Source organism: Leptidea sinapis, chromosome 44 (genome assembly GCF_905404315.1).
Source record: "Leptidea sinapis chromosome 44, ilLepSina1.1, whole genome shotgun sequence".
NCBI classification, from domain to species: domain Eukaryota; kingdom Metazoa; phylum Arthropoda; class Insecta; order Lepidoptera; family Pieridae; genus Leptidea; species Leptidea sinapis.
Genome location: NC_066308.1, coordinates 592,995 through 601,749, shown reverse-complemented (window position 1 = coordinate 601,749; position 8,755 = coordinate 592,995). Strand labels below are relative to the sequence as shown.

The following is an 8,755-nucleotide window of genomic DNA, read 5'->3' as shown; positions in this document are numbered from 1 at the left end:
ATAACTTATCAATTGAGACGTACCAATTGAGTATTGTTTTAAGGATAGTTAGGGAAACGAATAATAAGTGTTTTAATTACAATTACATAGAACAAAAATCTAAATCTAAGCTATCTATCTAATCTAAGCTAAGTAAATATATCACAAATACAATTTGAAAAACAAAATTGTATGAACGATGCGGGACTCGAATCCACAACCTCCGGCGTTCCGTGCCGGTGCTCTAACCGTTCGAGTGACGTATTGTCATAAAATCTTGTATGCTTTGTTCAACTCTCAGTTGGTGGCTTCATCTACAGGATCTACTTTACAGTTGATAACCTGCTCAACCCCAATATTTGCATATAAGGAAATTGACTTGAGATGTCGCTCTTGTAAATATTAACAATTTGTTATGTTTGAAAGTTATAACCCTCACTTCTAGGATTAATAGACAAATAAAATTTGAAATACAAAATTTTATGAACCATGCGGGACTCGAACCCACGACCTCCGGCTTTCCGGGCCGGTGCTCTAACCAACTGAGCTAACCGTTCGAGTGACGTATCGTCATAAAATTTTGTTTTTCAAATTTTGTGTTAGGTAAATCTATACTAATATAAAAAGCTGCAGTGTTTGTTTGTTTGTTTGAACGCGCTAATCTCTGGTACTACTGGTCCGATTTGAATGATTCTTTCAGTGTTGGGTAGTCCATTTATCGAGGAAGGCTATAGCCTTCCTAACATTTATTACTGATTCTATAGGCTATGTTTTTTTTTCAAAATTAGGGATCCGTAATAAAATTGCTATTTTGTAACACAAGGTGTAAAATCGAAAAACCTATTTTTGCGTGCGCTGCAAAAACTATAGACAATAGAATAAAATGATGTACAGGCTATAATATAGGCAATATTTTATTACTTATAAAACTATCGCGTGAATTATACTTTATATGGCAAAACAACGTTTGCCGGGTCAGCTAGTATTTTATAAAATAAAAGAAACTATACTAAAATTAAAATATATTACATAATAACTAACAATGAAAATGATGGGAGCAGACCAGTAGCAGATCCAAAATTATAGTGTGTGAGTGTCATATGATTATACTTTTGAACATTCACTGTTACGATAGGAAAGCTATGTAGGTACTTATGTAGCAATGTATTCTGTTCTTGTCAAAATAGCGTCCCAGTTTGAATAGTGCTATACGAAGGGTTTACATCCATATGAGACGTAACACTTTGTTCCTTTAAATAATACTTTTACAAAATAAATTAATGGAGGTACTAAAACTTTGGAAATTCACGATTTAACATTTTAATTATATTGCTATTTTATTGTTTTAAAAGGAGCAAATAGGCAAGTGTAATGTAACAAACCCAGCCACTTAAGTATATTTACAATACCAGCAGTTAAAAGCGATAACAGTAGGTAACAAGATCGATCGATCTGTGGTATTAGGCATGTCGTATTTTTCTGATGAATGCTCGGGTCTTCTGATTGACTCGCTTATATATCTCTCGTCATCTTCTGATAGCTTCTAATATACTAATGTTATTTTTGGTACAAACTCATAAAATTAAAGTTACAAATTTCATCAGATCAAGTAATTCCAAGTACGTGAATAGTTATGAGACTTGCTTCAGATATAGGACACCATAAAATGTCTACGGATCATTTTCATTTAAGTATGGAGTCATCATCAATAAAGCTTTGAGCATCTCTTGCTCCTCTCTCTTGATTCCTTTCAACTGCACTTCATAATAGACTTGCAAAGACGATTGATGAAAGAAAATATGTTTAAGGATTTTTTGTGACAGTGTAAGTACAAAACTTTGATTTATTAAGGCTTTCTAACTAGATTTATAATTTAACATATACGAATAAGATATACATTAATAAGTGTTACTTAATAAATAGTTTACATACCTAAATGAAAGATATCCACAATGTTACTAAACTAAAAAACGAAAGCTAAAAACAAATTAGAAAAATAATATTAATGAATTTACTACTAACTAATTATTTACTAATCTGTATTTAAGCATTTCAGTGACAAGAACACCTATTTTTTTTATAAAAGTTAAAATTTGAAAAAATGTCTATATTATGATCTAATTTAAATATTTTATAATAGGTTACACATATTGAGTTGAGAGTTAAAGTGATACTTTGGTATATTTAAATACTTTTAAAAAAAAATTGAACTTACTGCTAAGATCACAAATGTTTAATAGTAATTGATGAACGATGCCTCGAACCCGCGACCTCTCACGTTCCGTGCGAGCGCAATTCCACTGAGTTACATCACGTTCATAAATCTTGTCTTTGTTCAACTCTCAGGTTGTGGATTCATCTACAGGATCTACTTTATAGTTGTTAACCTGCTCAACCCTAATATTTGCATATTAAGCTCTTTGCTCTTGCGTATATTACTGACTTTGACGCTCTTTCAAATCTGAACAGTCTGTCATTGTACATCATTATATTGTCATTGCCCTGTACTTTTCCCGGGCGTAAAAAGTTTAGGGGAGTCCCAGGCCCATGGGTGTCGTAAGAGGCAACTAAGGGCTTTTTAGAAGTGGGAGAGTCACGCTGCCGTCTTATGACGTCAGCACAATCGGGCCAGACTCGTCCGGGTTAATTACCACACTCGCACAAAATACCGGCGTGAAGTAGCGGCCTAGTGCCGCTATGTTTCGCATAGGTTAGTGTCGAGGACCGGTGGCCATCCCCCCCCCCCATCTACCCGAATATGACAGCGGAATCTAAAAAGATGTTACCCCAGGAGGGTACCGCTCTACCAGAGTCGGAGAATCCCTCTCCGAGCACTCTAGCTCGGGCTGCCCTTCGTATTCTGGGGAGGGCACAGAACCGCGCATTACCAAGGACAAACGAGGCAGTAACACCACGGCACCCCGCTCCACACTCAACGTGGACTTTTGCAATATCAGGGGAATTCACTCCAATTTAAACGCCGTCCACCACCATCTTGAGACGGCGCAGCCGGCCTTGTGTTTCCTTACGGAGACGCAGATATCTCGACCTAGCGATACGTCATATTTAACGTACCCCGGGTACAAAATTGAGCACAATTTTTTGCCTCATGCCGGAGTATGTGTGTATGTAAGGGTATATATCTGCTGTCGCCGTCTCGGCAATTTTGAGGGTAGGGACCTGTCCACTCTCTGGCTCCGCGTAGATTTAGAGGACCGCGTCCGCATCTATGCGTGTGTCTACAGGTCCCATAGTGGTAACGCAGAAACCGATCATTTCATGGGCTGCGTTCAAGCGGCAATTGACAACGTGCTTGCACAGATCCCCTCCGCTGAAATCGTAGTATTGGGTGATTTCAACAGGCACAATGCCGAATGGCTTGGATCACGTACCACAGACTACGCAGGGCAATCTGTGCATAATTTTGCATTGGCGTACGGTCTGTCCCAATTGTTTGAGTCGCCAACGCGGTTCCCGGATGTGGATAGCCACATGCCGTCCTTATTAGATCTTCTTCTGACTTCACATCCCGATGGTTACCAGGTCATTGTGGACGCCCCTCTCGGAACGTCCAACCATTGCCTGGTCAGGAGTATAGTGCCTATCCGACGCCCACGTCGCAGACCACCAGCGACCCACCGCGTTTGGCACTACAAGTCAGCAGATTGCGATAGGATGCGTTCCTTTTTTGCATCCTACCCTTGGGGCAGGGTTTGTTTCCCTTCGGATGATCCTAGTGCCTGCGCCGTTGCAGTAGCCGATGTGATACTGCAGGGCATGGATATTTTTATACCAAGCTCTGTAGTACCGATCGGTGGCAGATCACAGCCCTGGTTCGATGCGTCAGTTAAAGCAGCATCTGACTGCAAAAAACAGGCGTATCGAGCTTGGGTTGCGGCGCTGGGCACAAAGGATCTGAACTGCACAGTTCTTAAGAGGAAATACAACCGTGCCTCCAGATTTTTTAAGCGGCAAATCGCCCGTGCAAAGTCAAAACACGTCGTCAAAATCGGTGAGCAGCTTTCCAGTTACCCGACCGGAACACGCAAGTTCTGGTCGTTGTCGAAAGCTGCTCTTGGTAACTTCAGCCAGCCGTCCATGCCACCGTTACACATGAGGAATGACACCCTGGCCCATACGGCAAAAGAGAAAGCCGATCTCCTGTGCACTCTTTTTGCCTCCAACTCGACTCTTGACGACAACGGAAAAACACCGCCAACCATCCCGCGGTGTCAGAGCTCCATGCCTGAAGTACAGTTTCGACAGAAAACTGTTAGGCGAGCTCTGTTTTCGTTGGACGTCAGGAAGTCGAGCGGGCCGGATGGCATTTCTCCAATCGTGCTTAGAACGTGTGCTCCTGAGTTGACGCCGGTGCTAACGCGTTTATTCCGGCACTCTTATTCAAAAGGCGTAGTCCCTGATTCATGGAAGTCAGCTCTTGTCCATCCGATCCCAAAAAAAGGAGACAGTTCGGATCCGGCAAACTACAGGCCTATTGCTATTACCTCCCTACTCTCCAAAATTATGGAGACCATAATTAACCGCCAGCTCTTGGTATACCTTGAGGGTCACCAGTTGATCAACGACCGGCAGTACGGCTTTCGCCATGGTCGGTCGACTGGCGATCTTCTGGTATACCTAACACATAGATGGGCGGCGGCTATTGAAAGCAAGGGGGAAGGCCTGGCAGTTGGTCTGGATATAGCGAAGGCCTTTGATCGTGTATGGCACAAGGCGCTCCTCTCCAAACTTCCATCATTTGGGATTCCCGAGTGCTTGTGCAAGTGGACCTCCAGCTTCCTCACTAGGCGCAGCATACAGGTCGTTGTCGACGGATATTGCTCGAACCCGAAGTCCGTGAATGCTGGAGTGCCCCAAGGCTGTGTGCTGTCTCCCACGCTGTTTCTTCTGCATATCAATGATATGTTGGACATCTCCAACATTCATTGCTATGCAGACGACAGCACTGGTGATGCCGTATACACTGGCCATGCAGGTCTCTCTCGGGAAATCGTCGACCAGTGCCGGGAGAAACTTATGTCTTCTATCGAGTCCTCTCTTGAGAAGGTCTCGGAATGGGGAAAATTGAACCTTGTCCAATTTAACCCCCAGAAGACTCAAGTTTGCACGTTTACCACTAAAAAAACCCCGTTTGTCGTATCACCGCTCTTCGACAACACTTCCCTCAAAGCCTCGCCTAGTATCGGAATACTGGGTCTCGAAATCTCGAGCGATTTCCAATTTCGTGGTCATCTGGAAGGCAAAGCCAAATTGGCTTCAAAGAAACTGGAAGTCATTAATAGAGCACGGCAATACTTCAAGCCGGCCCACATACTAGCGCTCTACAAAGCGCAGGTCCGGCCACACATGGAGTATTGCTGTCATCTCTGGTCTGGCGCACCCCAGTATCAGCTCGATCCATTTGACCGCGTGCAACGCAGAGCAGCTTGAATTGTCGGGGACACAGTGCTCTGTGAACGGCTGGATCACTTGGCGTTGCGTAGAGACGTCGCTTCACTGTGTGTCTTCTACCGCATTTATCACGGGGAGTGTTCCGAAGAGCTGTTTAACCTGATTCCTGCCGCCGAATTCCACCTTCGCACAACACGCCACAAGTTAGGATATCATCCTCACCATCTGGATGTGTGGCGGTCCTCCACAGTGCGGTTTTCAAGGAGCTTTCTTCCACGTACTACAAAGCTGTGGAATGAGCTTCCTTGTGCGGTGTTTACGGGACGATACGACATGGGTACCTTCAAAAAAAGCGCGTACACCTTCCTTAAAGGCCGGCAACGCTCCTGTGATTCCTCTGGTGTTGCAAGAGATTGTGGGCGGCGGTGATCACTTAACAACAGGTGACCCGTACGCGCATTTGTCCACCTATTCTATAAAAAAAAAATGTTTTAAAGTGATAGCCCTCGCTTCTGGGATTAATTACACAAATAAAATTTGAAAACAAAATTTACAAACGTTGCGAGACTCGAACCAACCGAAGAAGGCTGACGTCATATTTATAATGCTCGTATCTATGATGCGAAAACTCCAATCCCTTTTTGAGTATGTTTTGGCATAGTGTAAGTTTATACTGAGAAGAAGTGCAGAAATCTTTAGAATAGTAGGATAGTTCACGTATGAAAATTAATAATTAATTATTAGATTCGATTCCTTAACTCTCTTTTTAACAATTTAAACTTGAGTAAGAATGTCAAATGCATGACCAATAACTCAATTCTGTTATAAACTATTGAAAAAGAATATTTCCTTTGCTCTTTTTTTTAATAAAAATAAGGGACCAGACGAACAGGACGTTCAGCTGTTGGTAATAGATACGCCCTGCTCATTACAATGCAATGCCGCTCAAGATTATTAAAAAACCCAAAAATTCTAAGTCACCTTGAGACATAAGATGTCAAGTCTGATTTGCCCAGTAATTTCACCAGCTACGCCGCCATTCAGACTGAAACACAGTAATGCTTACACATTACTGCTTCACGGCAGAAATAGATGCAGTTGTGGTACCTATAATCTAGCCGGCATCCGGTGGAAAGGAGCCTCCTACTGTAAGCTTCAATAACTTGACATCTGAGATGATGACGTCTTAAGTAAATAGGGCAGTTAAAATATTCCTAGCTTTTTTTATGAAAATAAGGGACGATACGAGGAGGACGTTCAGCTGATGATTATTGATACGCCCTGCCCATTACAATACAGTGCCGCCCAGGATTATTTAAACTCGTCACCTTGAGACAAAAGGTTTTAAGTCTCGTTTGCCCAGAAATTTCACTAGCTACGGCGCTCTTCAGACCAAAACACAGTAATGGTTACACATTACTGCCTCACGGCAGAAATAGGCGCCGTTGTGGTACCCATAATCTAGCCGGCATCCCGTCCAAAGGAGCCTCCCACTGGTAGCTGACCTAGCAGACGTTGTTCTGTATATAATAAATAAAATAATGTTTTTTATGAATTAGTCAATAAAAGAAAATATTTCCATACAAAACAAATATTGGAAAGAAGAATAATTGCTTTAGATTGTAAATTTTCTCCCACAATGAGAACAGCCAATCAAACCTCTTTGTGTGCAACCAGTGTTCACCGTCAGGTGGTATTGAATTCAAACCTATATACGTCATTGTCACTCTCAAACGATTATCAGTCTACATAAAAATAATCTAATAGATAGTTTACAACTGTTGTTAATCTACCAACTATAGTTAGCTAAAGTTAAGTTTATTTTTTACCTCCTGAGAAAGTTAGAAAGATAATATAAAGATTCTAATTAATTATTCATTTTAAAATATTCTTTCAATTTGATATCTGAACGATTGGGGACACATCAAAGGAAAATCAAAATTGTTGTTTCTGTTTAATTCTGAGCATTTTCATATTTATTCACGTTTTAAACCTTCTGTGGATTTCCACAAATAATTCAAGACCAAAATTAGCCAAATCGGTCCAGCCGTTCTCGAGTTTTAGCGAGACTCACGAACAGCAATTCATTTTTATATATATAGATATACATATTTATATAGACAACTCTAGATTTTTCAACTCAAAGGCGAACAATTCATTCTACGATTAGTAAGGCCTAAAACGAGAAAAATCTAGAACGTCTTGTAATTGAACGAGGCACTCCCTACAAACATAAATCTCAAAACTTCATTACTTAGTCTCACCGCAACTTGGTTTTTCTTACAGTTGGCAACAAAATAGCGATGTTTACGATTCAAAAGGATCCTGACGTAATATATTACTGTTGGCAACACTTAGTGCCTTATTTACCAGATGTTAGGTTAAAAGAATGAATTAATTTTTTTAACTTTCTTACGTTATCAAGTTCGTTAATTTTAAAGAAATATTTATGATAAAATACTCTTTAAGGGATTAAAAATAGCACTTAGATACACGCGCAAAATTAGAATTTTAACGGAATATTCCTTCTATAGCGATTGTATTTTAAAGAGAAGTTTGATTTATATTAGGGAGAGAAAGAGGCCAATTAGCTCTTCTAATAGAGAATAGAAAACAGCCACTCATGAACATGCGCTCTTCATGAAGGTCTCTAAGTTGTATTAGTTTGGGAAAACAGTGGCTGTGCAAGGAAAGAAATTTCTCGTAAACCGCGCGGTTGTGGAATGCAAGACGTCAACGTGCTAATGGTATTTAGTATTTTGACATTATGTCTGGTGGTGGAATTTTGCTGCTGGTATCAACACGAACAGTGCCTTTGAGAAAGATGCAGAGAGAACCCACATCTCTACGCAATGCCAAAGAATCAAGCCGATCAGACATGATCTGATCATAAATGCTTCGCCGCTCTGCGTTGTATGCGGTCACCTCTGGGTGCCAGCCCATATGATCTGAATAACTTTGTTATACGATATCCAGCTCATTCTTCACGCCACGTCATAGCTATGCACAGCAGCTTCTCCTCATTAAGATAGCATCAAATGCGATAAACAAACTACACTGGCCTTCAAAAGTAAGTATCACACTTTTAAAATTGGGATAACGTTTTAAGTTCACAAAATATACTTTCGAAATAAAAAGGACTCCAAAGAGAATTTAATTTTGTACATAAAAACTTTATAGTCGGTAACCTTCTTTTAAGAATTGGCTGAAAAAAAACTTCAAAAACAAAACCATTCCTTTTTCAAAGTGGACGTTTCCGAATTACAATTTTACCATTTACATTTTTCTTCCTGTTTTAAATTTTTTTCAAGATCGATGGGTCTTGTTTTAAAAAATTTTGCTAAAAAGCACATAACATTTATTT

The 8,755-nt window shown here is 40.6% G+C and overlaps 1 non-coding gene across 1 annotated transcript; it reads right to left on the bottom strand.

Moving 5' to 3' along the window:
* Positions 1-462: 462 nt before the first annotated feature.
* Trnas-gga (transfer RNA serine (anticodon GGA)) lies at positions 463-536 on the bottom strand. The gene has a single exon. It is a non-coding gene; the product is annotated as a tRNA-Ser (tRNA).
* Positions 537-8,755: the final 8,219 nt, after the last annotated feature.